The following is a 22,411-nucleotide window of genomic DNA, read 5'->3' as shown; positions in this document are numbered from 1 at the left end:
CATGAGAAAAGGCTTTACCACACTGATTACATTCATAGGGTTTCTCTCCAGTATGTGTCCTTTTATGCATTTGAAGAGCACTGTGATGAGAAAAGGCTTTACCACACTGATTGCATTCATAGGGTTTCTCTCCAGTATGTGTTCTTTTATGCCTTTGAAGTGTACTGTGCAGAGAAAAGGCTTTACCACACTGATTGCATTCATAGGGTTTTTCTCCAGTGTGTGTCCTTTTATGCATTTGAAGATTACCGTGCTGAGAAAAGGCTTTACCACACAGATTACATTCATAGGGTTTCTCACCAGTATGTGTTCTTTTATGCATTTGAAGAGCACTGTGCTGAGAAAAGGCTTTACCACACTGATTACATTCATAGGGTTTCTCTCCAATATGTGTTGTTTTCTGCATTTGCAGATGACTGTGATGAGAAAAGGCTTTACCACACTGATTACATTCATAAGGTTTCTCTCCAGTATGTGTCCTTTTATGCATTTGAAGAGCACTGTGCTGAGAAAAGGCTTTACCACACTGATTACGTTCATAGGGTTTCTCTCCAGTATGTGTTCTTTTATGCATTTGAAGATTACCGTGCTGAGAAAAGGCTTTCTCACACTGATTACATTCATAGGGTTTCTCACCAGTATGTTGTCTTTTATGCATTTGAAGAGCACTGTGCTGAGAAAAGGCTTTACCACACTGATTGCATTCATAAGGTTTCTCTCCAGTATGTGTCCTTTTATGCATTTGAAGAGCACTGTGCAGAGAAAAGGCTTTACCACACTGATTGCATTCATAGGGTTTTTCTCCAGTGTGTGTCCTTTTATGCATTTGAAGATTACCGTGCTGAGAAAAGGCTTTCCCACACTGATTACATTCATAGGGTTTCTCACCAGTATGTTGTCTTTTATGCATTTGAAGAGCACTGTGCTGAGAAAAGGCTTTACCACACTGATTGCATTCATAAGGTTTCTCTCCAGTATGTATGTTTTTATGCATTTGAAGAGTAGTGTGCTGAGAAAAGGCTTTACCACACTGATTACATTCATAGGGTTTTTCTCCAGTATGTATTCTTTTATGCATTTGAAGAGCACTGTGATGAGAAAAGGCTTTACTACATTGATTACATTCGTGGGTTTTCTCCCCTCTATGTCTTCTTTGATGAATAAGAAGATAACTGTGAGATGCAAAGGCTTTAACACGTTGGTTACATTCATATGATTTCTCTCCAGTGTGTTTTCTTTCATAACTTTGGAGAGAACTGTTATTTTCAAAGGCTTTATCACATTGTGTGTATACAGAAGAATTCTCTCCAGTTTGCCTTCTTTCATGCCTGCCAGGAAAAGGGTCATATGTAAATGCTTTACCAAATTCAATGCAATGTCGAATATTGTTACCTGTATAAATTAATATTATAATTTATTTCAGTTGTAAAGAAGAATCAGATATTATAGTTTTATCGCTGTGCTTACATTCTTCTTTTCCCCTTCTTTAAGGGTTGCATGTATCTTTGAAAATAGCTGTGAATATATAAGCCTTTATTACATGGTTCTGATTTTCAGATCCTTTCTCTACATATGATTTTTCACTTAATGAGGAGAACTAGAAAAATTCAGAAGTTAATCATCCTTTTTGTATTTTTAATTTTTTCCTTCTCTGTGAGTAATAATACATTTGCTAATGAACTACAACAAAGAGAAGTGTTTACACAGTCATTGAGTCATCGGGCTTTTCTACCGAGTGAGCTTGGTGTATTATCAATGAAGATGGAAAACAAATTACTGGTACACTTGAATCAAATTCAGCAAGTATGATCAAACTGGGGACTACTACATGACTTTTAAATATCCTGCAAGAGAGATATATTATGTTCTACATATCTCTTTGCTAAAATGGCTTTTATCCGGATTAGTACATGATATTCTTAATAATGTAAAGATTACGGAGAAGAGTCTTCCTCATTTAATTCAGTTTGACATTCTGTTCTTTATAGATATATGTTATTGTGATTACACATTTCCTACAATAGCTGCCCCTTGACTCTTGACAATAATTGCTCCTGTCACAGCAAGTACATGAGTAAAACAAATTTTCTACGGAGTATTTGCTTAATGGAAGTTTTGGAGACATCACTATTAATTCAATCTTTTCTATATGTTTGGTAATATAGGTAGTATGAAATAAGTTGATATACGGTACTACAGCATAGCTTTCGTGGTGTAAGGATTTAAGTGGCAGTTTCTTTCAATGCATTATTTCCTTGTCTTCTTTCTTAAAATATTGCCTTGCAAATGCAGTTAAGCTACCTGAAATGAGTTCTGTATTCTTGTGAGAATGTAATAATTATCAATGCAAATTAAGCTGTGCTTAAATACAATGCTGTTTCTGTTTCAAACTTCAGGGCACATTTCAATTTCTTCAGAGACACATTTCTGTGAGCTTGTAAATGAATATTACCTGTCTTGTCTTTTTGAACTTGCACAATGTTCTTCAATAATATTGTCTTCCCAAGAGTATCCTAAAATATAGGGCAAGAAAATGTATAGAGTATTATTGAGAAATAATATAGGCAAATGTGCAAAAATATGTTACTGTCCTCAGTGAGTTTTATAACTTTGATTTATTTATTACATTCTTTTTCTTTCTCAATCAAATTAAAGAAGAACACCAATAACCAAGGAACTGTTGTCCTATTATTTTAAAATGGGAAGGAAAATACCCTCTTACCTATATCATTGAGGTTCTCATAGGTCTCCAGCATCACATCTTTGTAGAGATTCTTCTGAGAAGTATCCAACAAAGTCCACTCTTCCCAAGTGAAGTCAATATTCACATCTTTATACTTCATGGCATTCTAAAATATCACATACATGTATGCAACTTAAAGCAAAATACTGACCATATTGTAAATGTGTTTTTATGTAGAACCTTATTTTAAAATGTGTTACTTACATGCTATAGAAAATTTGCTTAATGAAGTAACTATGTGTTAATTTTTTCTGATGTATTAGTTTAATTTAATGAAGCTGTTCTTCTTTGCCTGAATACAACAGCTGATATTCTGATGAAGATGTATTTATCCAATAGTGAGTCAGGAGAAAGGATAGGGTGTGGCATCAGGAACAAAGTATACACAGGAGGATAAATCTGGAAGCAAGGAGGAAGACTCAAGAAAAAGAAGAGTAGAGAGCCAGCTACCCAGCCACACAGCATGTCATGAAGTAGGAAGTAAAGTAAGATATACATAAATGGAGAAAGGTAAAAGTCCTGAGGTGAAAGATAGATTGGATCATTTAACTAGAAAAAATTTGGCTATAAATCAGCCAAGTAAATGACATGAATTATATAACATGCTATTGTGTATCAATTTGGGACCTGGGAGTTTCCCTCCCCAAAAGGTATAAAGCTAAAGATCTAAAAGAGTAAAACATTTAAGTAAATTTTACCCAACATGCTATATTTTAATTTTAGGCCCGAGAATGCTGAAAAATATTTCCTTAATGAATTTCTCCCTACTGTTTACCTTTGAACAGCCAGTACACTAAGTAGCAAGGATAACCTCAGTCAAAATGATTGCCAGAGCACAGTCATGTGAATGCTAGAGCTCTAGGAAGGTTGTGTGTTGTTCTTCTCCATCTATTTATGACTGTGCTGTGAGTTTTAGACTTTGCTCCCATGAAATCCTAAGAGTGCATTGACATCTGGGAGAGCATGATGAAGATCCATGTGTGGCTTAGCAATCTAAAGGTTGCTTTGTCAGTAAAAAGGCTAAAAGACAAAGAGTTAAATAGCTGCAGATGTAAATGGAATTGAAAGAGGGATTGTTGAAATAAAGGAGTCTATATACTTTACCAATGCCTTAACTTTAAAATAGTAAAATATATTTGTCAAATGAGAATCAAAACTGCTTTGGAGGAGCAATTCTGCTTTTGTTTCCACCGAAAACAAGAGGCTATAGATTTGCTCCAGGTTGACATAGATATTGTTATAGCAAGTGAGACCACTTGAAGTTGACAGGCCATATATATCAACTAAAGTTACTGTTGCTCATCACAGGAATTAAACTTAATCCCAAATTTTCTCAGTGACCCCTTAAGGATGACTTCAGCAGGAAACATCTGGAAAACATGACTCCCACATTCCCAAATTTTGGTGGGTGGGAGTCTTTTGATTACTTGATGGGTCATGGATAACTTATATTTAGGAAAATATAGGCATCATAAAACAAAAGGGTAGATTATTGAATCTAATGTAACTTAAAAAACAATTAGTAATCTCAAATGTTTTGTATGTTAATAGAAATTGAAGTTAATCTCTCTCACAACACAGTGTAGACATGTTTGTAATCTTGCTTAAAAAATCTTTGTGTAGTGATACAAATTTTTGTATATTGATACAAATTTGAGTTTTCCTGTTAAAATGTATTGTATTTATGATTCCACTAATAAATTTGAGTGCAAAAATCAATGGCTAATTTTATTTTAGCTTTTCATACATAAAGATAATTGAGGTTATCTCTGAGGAAAATTTCTATTCCAATCTCAATTGTAAGAAAGTAATAATTTCTAAGTTTCCTCTTTTTCAAACAACAGTGACCATAACAATAATGGCTATAGTATTACCTGTGACCCTAGATACATGAAATTTGGGTCATGTTGTTGTGCTACTACTGCAGGAAAATATTAATGGAGGAGCCCATCCTATTGGATGCTTCTATAATTTTTCATGGGAAATATTTTGTGATATGTGTATTTCCAATACTCACTGAAAAAAATCTCAACTTCACAGGCTTTTTTGGATTTCTTGTATATGATCTGAACTTGTTCAATGAACTGCCTGTTAACATATTTGTGTGCTACGCCCACGGCGGTCACGCCTGTGTAGCAGAAGATGCCACTAAGGCGGGTTAAGGCCGCTGGGTTGGGGTCTGTGCTCCCCGGAGATGAGCCCCAGGCGGTTCCCTGGTGATCATGATGCCCGATGAGTCAACTCGAAGCAGCTGTCATTGGTGCCACTGCAGCCTCTTCTTCCTTGTCTTTTGTTCTGTGTATTTCTTGTGTCTTGCCAGCAAACTACACTGATGTTAAAGGAACATCTGAGGACATGCTAAACTCTGTCCCACCGTTTATCAAAGCCTTTGTTGAAGTGGCCAGTTTAGGGAATAAGATGGATGAATCATGAGGGAAAAAGACAACTTTAGAAAGACTTGCCTTTCTTAAAAAGAATAGCTAGATCTAGAAAGCCCTGATGTAGATGGGATAAAAAAGAGAGAAAAGAAGTATTAGAAAGCATAAAGCCAACATTAAAATACTGAGTGACTTTATAGAAAGGGTTTGATAGACTTCATGATGTAGAAGAACTTTATGAGGCTTATTTTACAGAAGACTTAGACTCTGAGGTCTAAAGATATCTAGGGCCAGAAAATCAGGAAATGGGTAAGAGACGTGGTTGGTGGTATGAGACAGATTTTGGAGAACTCTTAGATCATGTCTTTGGGCAATGACCACAATCTGAAGCTGAGAATAGATCATCTATAAACAATTTTGCTGTTCTTTTTCTTTCTGTTGTATGATCTGGTGATGTAGCCCCCTTGCCAAGTTCCCTGATCCCCCTTGCCAAGTTCCCTGATTGTAACAGTATATAAGCATTGCTTGAGATGAAGTAAAATTGCAGCAGCATATTCAACTACATTGAGTGTGTCTGTCTGTCATTTCCTCGCCGATTCCTGATTTCTCCTTGAGCCTTCTCCCTTGTTCCCCTCGGTCGGTGGTCTCCACGAGAGGCGGTCCGTGGCATTTGTGTATGTTAATTACAGTTCTAATACCCTCTTCAAAGACAGCCTATTTTGCAAGTCAAACCTGAATTTTGAAGAGTATGTGTCTGCTCATTTTTATTATTCATAACATTGATTATAGAAGGTATATAAATAACATTCACAAAGCTGTATGATAGTTATAAATTATGTTGCATGTTTATATAATTTTCCTGAAGTTAGATACTGCATTAAAAATTACCCACTCAGTTTATGTACATATAAGGGTTAAGTAACTCTTTCCCCTTAATTTTATGTCTTAAACATTTATTTATTTATCTGTGTGTATGCATACACATGCCTGCATGTGTGTGTTTGTGTGTGTGTGTGTGTGTGTGTGTGTGTGTGTGTGTGTGTGTGTGCACATAAGATGACAGCACTCAGGAGGCAATTTGTTTTCACCCCCCAACATAGGTCCTACAGATTCAAAGTAAGGTAGGAAGACATGGGAGCAAATACCTTCCAACCATTCAGCCATTTCACACACTTTTTAATATTAACTAGCTAAAAGGGTTAAATTCAAAAGGACAGAAGTCACAGATCACACCACTCGTTCTCACACCGTGAGTTGAAACTCTTTGCAAACTTCTATCTCTAAAAATATTATCATTGCAATTCATATCACTGCCTAAATTACAGTAATTTAGTAGCAATAGAAATAATTTCATGGTTAGGCATCATCACAACATGAAGCTTTACAACATTTGTTCTAGGAAAATTGTCCATCAGTTTATCCTTACTTTCCATTGTTAAACCAAAACCCCTTCAGTTTGATCCCTCTTTTAGTTATATATACTGATAAATTTTCCAATTTGTTCCACCTACTTGTTTGCAATTTACTGGTTGTTATGCCCTATTTAAAAGTATGTAAGTTATAGACACTTGAGTTTGAGCCTTAGCCCACTAAATCCACACATTTAACATTTCTGATGATAATCTCCTGAGCACAGCTCATATTTAATTGCAATGTACTCTTCATATTTTAATATAAAATGCATATCCAAGATTTGAATAACTTATAAATGTAAATAAAATACCATTTATAGCTAATTTATTTCACGTTAATTTCACAGCTCTATTTTCCCTTTAAGGAGGGGTCAGAGTCTCCTTTTTATAATATTTATATGTGTTTTTAATTTCAGTATATGATATTTAGTCATTATCTTCTTTGTTTTTTAACATTTAAGATCTAAATGTGAGCACAGCTGATGTAGTGTGGAAGGGATGGGATAGAACCTATAGTTGGATAGGTGATCATGAGAGGTGAGAAAGAATTGCTGAAGGTAAATTACTCCTTCAGACATCTGGTCCTGTTAAACTTAAGAGATATATATTATGGTGAATATGATATTTTGTCTTCTAATTTTTTAAATTTAAATTAGAAACATTCTTATTTTATACTCCAGTCCCACTTCCGTGCCCCTCCCATCAGTCCATACCCGACATTGAACCCCATCCTATCTCTCTTCTGCTCAATAGAAAAGGAGAAGACTTCCATGGCGAATCAAAATCCATCACATTATTTGTGGCAGGGCCTAGTCATTCCCCAGTGTCTAGGCTGAAAAAGTATCCCTCTATGGGGAATGGGCTCCCAATGTCCATTTGTACAATAGAAATAAATACTGTTCCATGACTAGGGCCCCCATACAGTGCCCACCTCTCCTAACTGACTCCCACATTCAGAAGGCCTTGTTCTGTCCTATGCTGGCTCTGAACTGTCAGTCTGAAGTCAATGTGCTCCTCCTTGTTCAGGTAATCTATTTATATGGGTTTCCACAGCCTGGTCATGAATACATTGCTCATTACATCTCACTCTCTACAACTGGATAACAGGCATTTGGCTCAGTGCTTAGTTGTGGGTGTCTGCTTCTGCTTCCATCAACTGCTGTATGAAGGCTCTAAGATGGCATCTAAGGTAGTCATCATTCAACTTATTTGGCAAGGACATTTAGGATAGCCTCATCACTATTGTTTAGGATCTTATTTGGGGTCATCCTTGTATATTTCTGGACATGTCCCTAATGCCAGAAAACAGGAGAACATTTCACACAACATGAACTTAACAATGCTCATAAAGATTCAGATAAAGACAAGCTGCAATCATGGAGCCTGCACAACACTTTGTCAGGAACTCTGCAAAAATGCTTTAGTTGTTTAGCTTGGTTTGTTTGTGGGATTCCTACCAGTAGCTCCTGTGGTTTCTCTGACTCCTTTGCCGGCTCTTTGGACACTTTTCCTTATACTGAGTTACCTTGATCAGCCTTGTATGGGGGTTTGTGCCTAGTCTTATTGCACCTTGACATGGTATATTTGGTTGATATTTGTGGGAGGCCTTCTCTTTTCTGAAGGGAAACAGAGTATCAGTGGATTTGGGGGAATGGTTATTGTGGACAGGGCTGGAAGGAGTGGAGGTAAGGAAAGCTGTGTATTTATTCCAAGTTCATTGATTCTCATAACATATAACAGAGCCAAAATCACAAATTTCCAATTTCTATTCTGATACTCAAGACAATTTCTTGACTGTCACATATTGTATAATTAAGGATTTCCAACATACAGAAGCATAGAATAAATTACAATTCAGAATAAGAGGAATATTGCTATATTGAGCCCCCAACTGAGGGACAAATCTCATTCTCATGTACCTGCAACACCAGCCAGAGTAAACAGGTAAGGTGGAATAGCAGTTCATGACAGAATCCCCCAACATCTCATTAGCTGCCACTCCCAAAGCCATGTAACCATCAACAAATTGGATTAATATACTCTGCATAAGTGCAGGTCACACAAGTTAGAAGTACAGCTAGGCAAATTGAGGCAAAGACACTCTTCTGGACTGGAGTTCATGCGAGCTTTCCAAAAAGCACATTGGTTCCTCTCCAGTGGATATTCTCCATTCTTTCAAAAACCCACAAAACTATTTACACTCCAAATACCTCCTCATCTCTGTGTTGTAGCCTCCCACTTTAGAGGAATACCTGCACTCAAATACATGATACACCATCTGTCCACATGGGCCACCTGGCCTCAGAACTCTCCTACACTCTCCATGCTACCTCAACAATATCACCAGGTTCTGTCCTCTCTTCCCTTCTTAAAACTTCAAATTTTGGCAGATATAACCTGCTGGAACGAAGTGCACAACTACAGCAAGATTTCTACCCTCAAATTAGGGTGAGAAGCCCTGTTAAACCATAGGCCCTCAGATCAAAAGTTCAGAGAGCAGATAGAAGGCAAGGAGAAAACACAATTCCAACAAAAAAACTGAGAAATCAGCACTTAGATCCCATTCACCTCAAAGCAAGATAACTGGACACCAGTATAAAAACAAAAAAAACCATCAGAGCAATAAGTCACTACCAGGATCCAGCGATCCTACCATAGCATGTCATGAGTATTCCAACACAGCTGAAGCACATTTAAGACCAACTTTAATAAGATGATACAAGTCCTGAAAGTTGTAATGAATTAATCCCTGTAATATTTCTAGGAAAGCATGAGTGAAGTACTGTTGCTGTGATTAAATTATTCAAGTAAAACCTACTCTGGTAATGCACTAATTTTGTTGTTACCCTTAGGCCACTGTCTATCTTTTTGGGACCTTAAGAGAGAAACTCAAGTTAGGCACTGAAGGAAAACATGTGGGGCCACTGTTTTTTATTTTCTCTTTTACTTTTTCAGTCTCCTGTATTCAGCTATTTCTCTTTAGCAGCCCAAGCCCATTTGCTAAGAGACAATGCTAAATCAGTGGATTTCTTCTTCCCACATCAACTATCAATCAACACAATGTGTTTCAGGCAGAAATCAGATATTCTTGTCTAAGAACACACTCATTGATGTTTACATAGATCACCTTGGATGGGTCATGTTGATACCTGAGTCTAATTACGAGACAGAGACAGTAATATATGAGAATGCTACCAAAAAATCCAAATCCAATGTATTATTCATATAAATTTATTTAATCAACAAAGACTCAAACATAAAGCTACACAAAACTGGGAAAAACAGAAATGCCAGTATGCCAGACAATAGGAAGAGGCATCTAAGATACGACAAAAAATAAATAAATAAAACTGTCTCTCCACAGCAACTTCCCCACAAAACAAAACCTTTAGTAACTGATAACATTAGAAATTGTATGAAGACAAACTGGAGAAAGTCCAATGTTTTTAAGAAAATCTATATAACTACGTTACTGTTATAGATTACAGAAAATCAGTACCCAGACTCACATAATATGAGGTCTATACTTGTCACAAAGATACAAAAATCAAAAGTATTTAAAATAACTTCAAAGAAGATGGGGTTGATGAGAAAAAGGCAAGAAATAAGGCAGGAAAATTATTGTCAACTTTTAATCAATAGCCCAAAGAAAACATAGGAAAGGAAAAGGGTGATCTTGACCAATGTTACCAGATCCCAATAATCCTACTGGTATGAAAGAATAAATAAACACAGACTTCACAATTTTCATAAAATTAACTCAAATGACCCTTGAACTGTTATTTTTGACACTCAAGCTACTGGTATTTCTTCTAAACCAGAAGCAACATGCTCAAGATATCTCTCCAGAAGTGGAGGTGTTCTCTTGCTATGGATCAGCATCTCCTTGTAATTCCCTTTGTTTCAGGTAAATACAACCCCACTGATGCTCAATCACAAAACAACTTAGAAAAATAATTTAAAAGACAGATAGACCAATGGAAGCAAATTGAAAACCATAATATATACCCACAAACCTACAATCACTAGATGTTGGATAATGAAGCTAAAATCATACAATGGATAAAAGAAAGCATCTTCAACAGATTGTGCTGGCATAACTAGACGCTGGCATGTAAAAGACTTGCAGACATAACTATCACTATGCACAAAATATAAAGTCCAAATGGTTCAAAGAAGCTGGGCATCGGTGGTGTATACCTTTAATGTCAGCACTCAGGAGGCATGGGCAGGTGGACCGCTATGAGGTCAAAGCCAGCATTGTCTACAGAGCTAGTCCCAGGAGAAGCAAGCTCCAAAGCAATTCAGAGAAACACTGCTTTGAAAAACCAAAATCAACAACAACAACAAAAACCAAAACAACTAGAAAAATAAAATGGATCAAAGAACTCAACATAAATCCAGAAACACTGAAACTCTTAGATGAGAATATAGGAGGTACCCTCATGGAGTTTGTACAGTATATGGTTTCCTCAACAAAATAACAGTAGTAATAACACCAAGATCCAGAATTAATAAATGGGACCTCCTGAAACTGAGAAATTTCTGATAGGCAAAGGACATAGTCAACAAGACAGAAAGGCAGCCCCACAGAATGGGAAAATATATTCACCAACCCTACATTTGACAAAGTGCTGATTTCCAAAATATACAAAGAACTAAAAAGCTCATCACCAAATCACTAAAAAATCCAATTAAAAAGTGAGATATACTGCGGCGTCCACCCTTGACCAGCAAGAAAGACGCCACACCGAGGAATCTTCTTCAAACACAGTTTAATCGGGAACCTCTTTGCTTTGTACAATGTATAATGGAGGCGGCGGCCCCGGGCCGAGGGAGACGGGCCTGATATAGTCTACATCTACCAATCACCTAACCCTACGTGGCGCGCCAGGATAGGTTGTCTCCAAGCAGAATTAAGAGGATACATGACCTTTACCATATTTGGAGTTGTTTACCACAGAGAGCGCTCGCCGTCGGGCTGGCGGAGGGCAGAAACCGGCGCCATCTTTTGGGTGCGGTTTTCTGCAGCTCCCTACAGTTCCCCCTTTTTGTTTTAATATTATAGGAGTAGCAGTATCTATCTGTTGTCAGATTTCAGTCATCTCTGTCTTAGGTTCAACCCCAGTGTCCCTATCTTACCCGTCAAAGAGTCACTGTGTCGCCCTCACAGGCTCATGTCTTAGGTTGAAGGGAACACATGTATGCTTATTCGCTCAGCATGAGGGTAGGTGCCCGTCATTGAGCATGACTGATTCAGATACGCATCACTCACTCAGCAAGGGCGAGACAGACATCTATTTGTCTGTCAGCATGGATAACCATGCTTGAGGGGACTGTCCTGCTTCCACAGCAGCAAAGGCCTGTACCAACATAGCAGCTTGGGATTTTTGCGACTTCCTGATCCTGCATAGGCACCACAAGCAAACAAAAATGGCTAACAGCATCATGGAAAACATAACCCCTATTCCAGCCCATTCCTTAACTAAACTAAAGGCTCGCTTAAGGGTAGTTAAGAGGGTATTAACAGTGGGCAGGCTCAGGCGTGTAGCATTCACGGCAATAATCTGTTGTGTCAGGGTGTCTGTCAGGTTCTCGAACTGTTGACTCCAATTTCCCTGAAGGTAGGCACTCAACTGCCAACTCAGGTTGCTGTTCTCCGTGAAATTATTGGCCATCCTGGAGGTGATACACAAAGAAGAAAAGGAATGAATGCATCCTATGGAAGTTAAGGTTACTAAATCATCCACCTGTTCCTGCAACAGGTCCACTCTTTGGTTCACAGTTAGAATGCCAGCTTTTAAGTGGCCATCAATAGATCTCAAGGTAGTTAATGTTGTAGCTGTTTTTTCCACAATGTCATTGACTGTCTCAGCTGATTGGACCTGAGCAGCCATGGCAACGGCGGCAGTCGTAGCCGCTGCTGCAGAAAGGGTAATGGCAGTAACCAATGCTGCAGTTATGCCAAAATCCCGTTTGGTTCTGATGATTTCCGTAATGGGAAACGTTCCTGTATCCACTTTGACTGGAATAGGAACATACATAGGAATCCTCATCACTACTGCTGTATTAGCAGAACCATTCCAACATTGGCTAGCAATGCAGGAGACATCAGTCGAATTGCACGAGATCACTTCTTTGGTAGCATCAGTAGCATTAGAGAGCAGAAAGAAAAAAGGAGCTTTTAAGCATACTGGGCTAGCTGGAACAGTGAGATTATTCAAAGCTTTATGTATTGATAGATTCTTAAGAGAAGGTCCCTTCTCATCCCTTGTACCAGAAACATTAAGAAGTCTTATGCAGAGATTCTGGAGAACTGCAAAAGGTTCAAGAGAAGTAAATGCTCCACGCTCGTTGGAGAGTACCCATTGAAACCATGGCCAGGTATTTTTACTGCCTGTTCTTTGGGAACCTCCCTGAGTTAGGTTATACTGGTACTTGCCAAGAGGGGGAGTAAATTCAAAACCTGGAGCTATCTGCTTAAGTTTGTGATCCGGACTCTGACAAGGCGTCCAATGAGGAGGATAGCCTCGATTGGGTGCACAATAAGGCAAGACTTGTCGAGCAGTGGAGTTCTCTTGACTAAAGCGTGAATTTGAGGGTCGGAGCCCCTCCATCAGCATCAGAAATGTAGTGATATTTACATCTTTGGTTCCATTTGTACCAGTGCCAGAGCCAGAACTAGCGCCTGTACTAAACTGAGACAGGGCTTCAGTGAGCATAGCACTCGAGATCTGGTTATTAGTAAGAGGATCAAGCCAATTGCCAATAGAACCATTCTTCAACCAAATGCATGGGTTAGAATTATTAATAAGGGAGAAGCATAATGCTCCATTGAGAGAAATATTAGTGGCTGAATACTGGGCAGTGTCAGGATCTAAATTGACACAAGGCAAACCCAATTCACAACTAGTAGAAAAGAAAACAGGCAAAACTTTAGATGTGCTATGAACAGGCAAAGGAATTGGCCACGCTTTCGCTATGGCCCACAGGATTTGTTCTCTGGCCTGGATCAGCCACGGTGTTGTCAAGATCAGCAGCAGGATCAATATCGGAGGCTTCATCTTGTTTGTTGCACCTCCTCGTTAGTCTCTCTGGAATCCACACCGGGTCTTGCTGATCCTGAGGGAAAACACAAACAGAACCTCTCGCCCATGCTAATACCGGGTCCGGTCCATGCCATAGACCCGTAAGGATATCTTTCCATTTTACATAGCCCTTCTGAGCAGGTGCCTGAGTCTGGTGCCTATCGGCAGCAGAAAGGCCTTGAGAATCCAAATTTAAAAAATTCAGAGTAAAGAGAGCCAAAGATAGTTGTTCCTTTGGTGTTCTACCATGGCCTATTCCCCCTTTTTGTTTTAATAAACATTCTTTCAATGTGCGATGGGCTCTTTCAACTATTCCTTGTCCTTGGGGATTATAAGGCAGGCCATGGTTTAATTGGACTTCCATCTGTTTACAGAAGGAGGTAAAAGATTGAGCTGTATAAGCAGGACCATTGTCAGTCTTTAATTGCTGAGGTTTTCCCCAGGCAGCCCACGCCTCAAGGCAATGTCCAATGACATTGCGAGCCTTTTCCCCACTCATAGGGGTGGCATGGATGATGCCTGAACAGGTATCCACAGACACATGGATATATTTAAGAGTTCCAAATCCTGAAAAATGAGTTACGTCCATTTGCCAGATCTTCAAGGGCAATAACCCTCTGGGATTGACCCCCAGGCTAGGGGGGTGCAAGAAGGTTATACACTGTTGACAATTCAATACTATCTGTCTAGCTTCTGCTCGAGATAGCTGAAACCTTTGCTGTAAAGTTTTTGCAGATACATGAAATTGTTTGTGAAAGTGCTGTGCTCGTTCCATAGAGGAAGCGAAAAATACATATTCCCCTCTAGTACAGAGATCTACGATCTCATTGCCTTTTGATAGAGGTCCAGGCAAGTTGGTATGAGCTCTAATATGTTGTATAAAAAATTTCTGATCGCGATGCCAGATCAACTTTTGCAACTCCTGTAAGAGTTTGCAAACTGTACTATTAGGTTTAATAGGTCCTGCAACCTCCAGGGCCTTAACAGCATTCACAACATATGCCGAATCAGAAATCAGATTAAAGGAGAACGGGCAATTTCTAAACACTTCAAGAACAATTTTACATTCAATAATCTGGGGGGAGCCAGGCTGATATTGAAATTGCACTGGATCCTGATGCTCTATCATATAGGCTCCACAGCCCGTCTTGGATCCATCAGTGAAAATATTTGTGGCTCCAGCAATAGGAGCTGCTGCAGTCATTTTAGGAAAAATGACTGGATGTTCTTTAAAAAATGACATTAGAGGGTGTTTTGGATAATGATTATCTATTTCTCCTGAAAATCCACATCGAAGAATTGCCCAATCATCCACAGTTCCACAAAGTATCTTAACTTGTTGAGCAGTATAAGGGATTATGATCTTAATTGGTAGTTTCCCAAAATATTGAATACATTGCTGTATCCCATTTTGAGCCAAGTCAGCAACCGCTGCAGGATAGTATTCAATAGTTTTTCCTGGGGAGGATTTAGAATAAATCCATAGTAATGGACCATCTTGCCACAGCAAAGCTGTAGGCTGGGAGAATGTTGGAAGCACACACAAAAGAATATCCATATTTTCTATTAGCCGTTTAAGGCTGGCATTTTGTAATTCTGTCTCCACTTTCTTTAAAGCTTCTCTGGCTTCAGCAGTTAACTGCCTAGGTGAATCTAATGCTGAATCACCATTGAGAATATTATACAATGGCTTCAACTCATAATTTGGTAATTTTAAATAACATCTTATCCAATTTATATCTCCCAACAACTTTTGAAAATCATTAAGAGTTTTTAAATTATCTTTTCTAATCTCTATCTTTTGTGGAATAATTGTATGAGGGAGAATCTTAGCCCCTAGATAGTTAACAACAGTGTCCTTTTGTACCTTTTCTGAGGCTATGACTAAATTATGCATCTCAAGCAATTTTACCAATTTTGTATATGCCTTATTAAGCGTTTTATCATCTTTGGCAGCCAATAAAATATCATCCATATAATGAACACATCTAATCTTTGGAAAGTCCACTCTCAGAGGAGCAATTGCTTCTGCTACAAACAACTGACACATAGTAGGACTATTGGCCATCCCCTGTGGCAACACTATCCATTCATACCTTAAATCAGGTTGTTCATGATTACAAGAGGGCAGCGTAAACGCAAAACGCCCTGAATCCTTGGCACACAAAGGTATGGAAAAGAAGCAGTCTTTAATATCTATAGAGATGATAGGCCATGATGCAGGTAAAGAAGTTAAAAGTGGAAGACCACGTTGTACAGGGCCCATAATTTGCATCTGTTGATTAATAGCTCTAAGATCATGAAGCAGTCTCCATTTACCAGATTTTTTCTTAATGACAAAAATAGGAGTATTCCATGGAGATACAGAGGATTTTATATGCCCCAGATCCAGCTGCTCCTGCACTAGAGTCTTAGCAGCTTCCAGTTTTTCAGAGGAAAGTGGCCACTGAGGAACCCATACCGGCTCCTCTGTTTTCCAGGTAATAGGAATACCTCCCTCAGTGGCCCCTAGGAAAAACCCAGACCTAGATTCTTTGGTCTCGGTTGTGGAATAATAGGACTGGTACGACCCTGCAGATGTTTCCCGAGGCCTCGGCCTGGGACGTATCCCATTCGTTTCATGATACCTTGAGATGTTTCTGAGTATTCATTTGTGAGTTTAAAACCCATATCCTTTAACAAATCTCTTCCCCATAATGAAATTGGTAAGTCTAACACATAAGGTTGCATGGTCCCTGAATGCCCTTCCTGATCTTTCCAAGGCAATTGTCTAGCACTCATATCAGGAGCCTTAGCATAGCCTAAACCTTGTAAACTTTGAGAAGAAACCTGTATAGGCCAGCCAGAGGGCCAATCTTTAGTGGCTATGATGCTCTTATCAGCTCCAGAATCTAGTAAGCCTAAGATTTTCTTACCATTCACTATTAACTCAAGGGTTGGACGTTGATCAAGGTCTAAAGCTAGGAAAGTTAAGTTTGATCCAGTGGAGCCAAAGTTTCCCTCTCCTCTCTCTCTGGCTTGTGCTGGAAACTTGTCATGCAAGCTTGGCAAAAGCAGTAACTGTGCTATCCTGTCTCCAGGAGAAATGGCTGTAATCCCTCTAGGAGATTCTACCATGATCTTTACTACACCCATGTAATCAGGATCTATAACTCCAGGATGTACTCGTAAACCTTTCAATGCTGCAGATGATCTTCCTATAAGCAAACCTACTGTGCCAGGCTCAAGGGGTCCCTTAAAATCGGTGTCAACAAGCTGGACCCCCATTCTGGGAGTTAATACGAGTCTGGTGGTGGAGCGTAAGTCCAGCCCCGCGGAGCCTGTAGTGGCTCTCCTCGGTCCCTCGGATGACGAAGAGAGGGCCAGGTTTCGGGACTCTGCTCCTGGTTCTGATCCTCCATGGCCCCATATATTTGTGGGCCCTGGGGTCGTGGGCCCCGTCGTCCATTTTTTGAACGGGCTCCTCCATACCCCTGAACAAGAGGCTGTCCACTGATGTCTTTTACTGATCTACAATCCTTAGCCCAATGATTTCCTTTTCTACATCTAGGACATAAGCCAGGTTGCTTAGGGCACGGAGCAAAGTTATTGACTTTAGTGTTTCCTCCCTCGGGGCATTGCTTTTTCAAATGCCCTTGCTTGCCGCATTTAAAGCAAGCTCCTGAACCTCCACCTTTCTTAGTTAATTGCATCACAGCAGCTGCTAGTCCAGCATTAGTCAGCGGACCCCCTAACTCCCTACAGACTTTCATCCAGACTTCAAGGCCTTTACCCTTATATGGAGTTATTGCAGCTCTGCACTCTTTTGTACACTGTTCATAAATCAGCTGTTTGATCAAAGGCATAGCAGCATCTGGATCCCCAAACACTCTTCCTGCAGCTTCTACCATTCTTGCCACAAAGTCTGAAAAGGGTTCCATAGGACCCTGTAATATCTTTGTAAGATTTCCACTGACCTCACCTTTGTTAGGCAGAGACCTCCAAGCCCTAATGGCTATTTGATTAATCTGATCATACACTTGAGGAGGATATCCTGTTTGTTGCTGTGCAAAACGTCCTTGACCAAGAAGCATGTCCACATCCCAATATTGATCACCAGCTGCGCGATTAATCGCACCTTGATCATTGGCAAACTCAATTTGAAAAGCTCTCCAATCCAAATATTGTCCTGGTGATAAGCAAGCTCTTACCAAATTTGTCCAATCACTGGGTGTCATACAGTAGCGACCGAGCGCCTCTACCTGAGCAATTGTAAAAGCTGCCGTCACCCCATAGGTGCGTACCGATTCTGCCAGAGCTTTGACTATTTTAAAGTCAATTGGTTTATGATATCTCTGTTGGTTACCGTCTGTAAAAACTGGATAAGCCAGTGGTCGAGTAACCCGAAACTCAGTGCGAACCGTACGCCACACTTCCGGACAGAAGGTGGAGCAACCAGGACCTCCTACTTCCTCTTTCGAGCAGTAGGGGGGAGGAGCGATAGGGCGGTGCCCTTGTTTTACAGTCGCCATTTTAGGACGCTGTTTTTCTGATACTTTTAATGAATGTTTTTCCATGAGCTCAATAATCTCTTCCTCCTCTTCCTCCGTGATGTCCTCATCCTCACATGTATCCTCCTCTGATTCTGAATCCTCTCCTGTTTCTTTTAATTCCTTCCTCAACCTTCCTAGAGAAGGATAGACTCACTTCTTATCCCTTTTCTGTTTCTCCTTTGTTTTCTCACTTTCTGACTGTTCTGACCTTTCTTCTTGGAGCATTTCAAGGGCAGCCTGTCCATTTGCTATAGCTTTCTTATTTCCCCCTTTGTCCTCTAGACAGCTGCGCACCAGACGCCAAACCGGGCGAACACTCGGCTTCAACGTTCCTTGCTCCCAGGCAAAATCCAGGTCTTTCCCTAATTTATCCCAACTATCCACAGTGAGATTGCCCGAGGCCGCAAACCAGGGTGCAATGGTGTCACATTCACTCAGGAACCTCTGTAATGTGGCTTTAGTTAACCTTAAATTGTTAGAATGAAGTAGCTCTTGAAGAGCCAGAAAAATTGGATGTGATTGTGACAATCCCATTGTGCTTTTGTCTTAGTTAGCGCGCTCCGAAGGTGTGCAAGTCGGATAACACCACCAGAAAACAAAAGCCCACACTGCTATGTTGAAAAGCAGCCAAATCACCACTATAATAGCAGGGTCCATTAACTTACTCTCACTCTGCAAATTAAGGCAGAAGCGAGGTTTTTTACTTTCGGTTCGCTTTTGTCGAGAACAGTGTTGCTCCTTTCCGGAGACTTTACTGCCTCTTCCCCGAGGGCTTTGGTACTCTTTTACTGAGACCTATCTCCTCTTTCCTGAGGACCTTGGTGCTCCTTTACCGGAGACCTATCTCCGCATTCACCGCGGACTTTACAGTTCCACTTACCTTGGGAACTTACCGGCGCCGCCCCGACTGTGAGAAGTTCTGAATTCCCCGTACGGGCCACCACTTGCGGCGTCCACCCTTGACCAGCAAGAAAGACGCCACACCGAGGAATCTTCTTCAAACACAGTTTAATCGGGAACCTCTTTGCTTTGTACAATGTATAATGGAGGCGGCGGCCCCGGGCCGAGGGAGACGGGGCCTGATATAGTCTACATCTACCAATCACCTAACCCTACGTGGCGCGCCAGGATAGGTTGTCTCCAAGCAGAATTAAGAGAATACATGACCTTTACCATATTTGGAGTTGTTTACCACAGAGAGCGCTCGCCATCGGGCTGGCGGAGGGCAGAAACCGGCGCCATCTTTTGGGTGCGGTTTTCTGCAGCTCCCTACAGTGGGACAAGTCTTTATTCTTAAGGCAGAGACCAGCATTGTCTACATAGTGAGTCCCAGGCTAGCCAGGGCTATTAAGATTCTTTCTCTCTCTCATATACACACATACATACACACACACTCTCAGACACAAAATAAACTAAATTCTGAGGTTGATGCTAAATTGACGGGATGCTTTGCTTGGTTGGATACAGCATAGAATAGACAAGGCATAGTGGCCAAGGCCAGACTGGGAAAGTAGTGACAGGAAAAGGATTCAAGGTTATCTTCAGCTTCATAGAGAATCCAAAGCTAGCCTAGCCTAGACAGATCCAGTCTCAAATAAATAAAGGGAGAAAAAATATAAAAAGAAATCCAGTATTCTATACTCTAAAACCTATATCCTTGTTGCTGTTTTTATTGAGATAGTGGCTCTCTGTGTAGTCCTGGCCCCAAACTCAAGACATCTACCTGTCTCTTCCTCCCAAGGGCTGGGAGTAAAGATCTTGCCACCACATGGGCCAAATCCATATGTTTATCTGTTTCTCCAAATGGAAGACCTAGCTACTTGCTGACAAGGTTTACTTCTTCAATAAACAATATATCAAAAATACATAGAAATATGCCTGGAATTGATGACTGAACTGGGCATGGTCTTATGTGCCCATTATTCCAGCCCTTGTGAGATAAGATTCCATGGGCATCCTTGGCAATTCAGTGAGTTTAGGGCCAAGTTGGAGTAATTAAGTAAGGACTTCAACTCAGTCAGAAAATAAGAAAACAGAACAAAACAATGAGCCTCCCACATAGAGATTGTTTCCTTTAATCCTTTCATTAATATTTTTAAGAATGAATCTGAAGACAGGCAGTGGTGGCAAATTTCTTTTCATCCCAGAACCCAGTAGGCAGACAAGGATGGATCTCAGGTAGTTCCAGTCTAGGACAGGCTCCAAAACTACCCAGAAACCCTTGAAGGACCCAAAACATACAATCAATAGGCTGAATCTCACTATGTACCCTTGCTGGTCTGGAATTCACTATTGGTGACCCCAGAGCCTTGAAAGAACAGCGATCCTTCCTGCACTGCCAGCCTCAGCCTCAATAATTGCTACAAAAATGGAAACACCCTACCGAGAACCTAGCCATTTAAAAAAAATAGATACATACAAAAAAAAAAAAACAAATCCACTTCCTCCTCTGGGGTGGAGGCAGACCGGGGATGGCTGGCAAACTGGGCATGAATGCTGAAGGTCATTCAGCCCCAGGAGGCCTCAGAACCCAGGACACTGTGGATTCGCTAAGGAGGGCCCCAGGTGGGGAGAGGGATTCCAGAGCCTCCCCTCCAGGGACCAATGAGCCCTCAGACTATGTAAATACTAGAGTCTCTCTCTGCTCAGAGACTTCTTTAGTATCTTGTTGGTGCTTGTGAGGATATTCTCCTCCACCTTTCCAGTTCGGCTTTCTCTCTATAAGAAAGGTAATTTTTTGTGTTCTGAGATCTAAAATCGACGACCTTAGCTTTGAGAGGCAGGTGTAGGCCTGATATTGATGTGGGATGAGATAGGTTTAATTTAGCCAGCTTACAACCTGGGTCAGGCTTAGTAACGCACATCTGCCTTCCTCAAGACCACCAAGGCCTACTTTCACGACTTTAGGTGATCTATGTAGTTTAGAGCGTGTCCTGGAACGAGCTCTGTAGACTATGCCAACCTCGAACAGGCACAGGTCTGTCTGTCTGTCTAACTAGGATTAAGGGCTTGAGCCAGCGCTGACCAGCTTTCTTTGGAACTTTTAAAAATCTAGAATTTTAAATGAACATAGCCGAAGTTTCGGCCTCGTGGCCCCAAGTCAGCTAAGTTTCGTCCCACCTCTTAGGAGGCAAGGCCTGCAGGCAGATTGTATATAGTTTGAGTAATGTAGGAATTTTAGGAGTGTTTGTGGGGGTTAAGAATTACGTTTCTGGTAGCTTCAGAGGATCCTAGGAAATTGTATTGCATTTGTTGGAGAATCCAAATTATCAAGGGACTTGTGTCAATTTTGGGACCCAATAGTAACCACCCTGAATTTAGGTATTATTTAGTTTTTTTGGCACTTTGGGTTGAACTGCTACAATGTTTTCAGTTTTCTGGCGGGTACATTTTATTTCCAGCTTGTGCTTCTCTCTGGACCATGTCAGCCTGTGGTACTCAAACTATGGGGGCACTTTTTGCTCTGGAATAAAGTGCCGCCAGGTTTTGAAAGGGCAATTTCCCCAGTTCTTAGTGACTCCTCTAGATTTCAAATAGTGTGGGGCACTCTTTGGACTTGGGGTACAATGCGTCCTTTGGCAGCGTGTGTCTGGGTTAACTGCGGTGTCCTGGGAGCTGGGACTCCACGGCATGGAGGGGAGAATGTTGAGCGGGGAGGAAGGTTTTGTACATCGCTTGCACAGTAACCAAGAACTGAAACAGTGTTGGAGAGAACCGAGGGGGGGGGGTCAAGGAGCCCTGAGGCTCGAGGGGACAACCCACAAAGCAGTCATCAATATGGTTGCCCTCTCTGAGGCAGAACTGGAAAGTGCTTCCATTTTGTGCCTGTCTGTGTGGGACAAGCATCCCAGTTGAGCCCACTGGAAACTCCTGTGCACAGGCGCTGAGCTCAGGCTTGGGAGTGTGCTGAGTGCTGCACTCTGCTAAAAATGCTGGGTAAGTTAGGTGTGAAGGGAACATTGTTCATGTATGTTCCCTGGACCTAAAATGGAGCCCGGTAGTGGTGAGACCTAAGCTACAACGGTTACATTTTGAAACTGGATTTTTCTCCTGGGAGGTTTTGAGACGGTTTCTGTAGGTTCAAGGTTCGCCTTGGTTGTAAGAACTCCAGTTTAGGGCACATGTCTCAGGGTATTTTTCTGGGGGGGGTTGAGATAGGGCTTCTCTCTGGCTTTTGTGGATTTCTTGGAACTAACTCACCTGTACCAGGCTGGTCTGGAACTCACAGAGATCTGCTTGCCTCTGTCTCCCGGGTGTT

This window comes from Cricetulus griseus, unplaced genomic scaffold (genome assembly GCF_003668045.3).
Source record: "Cricetulus griseus strain 17A/GY unplaced genomic scaffold, alternate assembly CriGri-PICRH-1.0 unplaced_scaffold_1, whole genome shotgun sequence".
Lineage (NCBI taxonomy): Eukaryota > Metazoa > Chordata > Mammalia > Rodentia > Cricetidae > Cricetulus > Cricetulus griseus.
Note: the sequence above shows the minus strand (reverse complement) of the source record.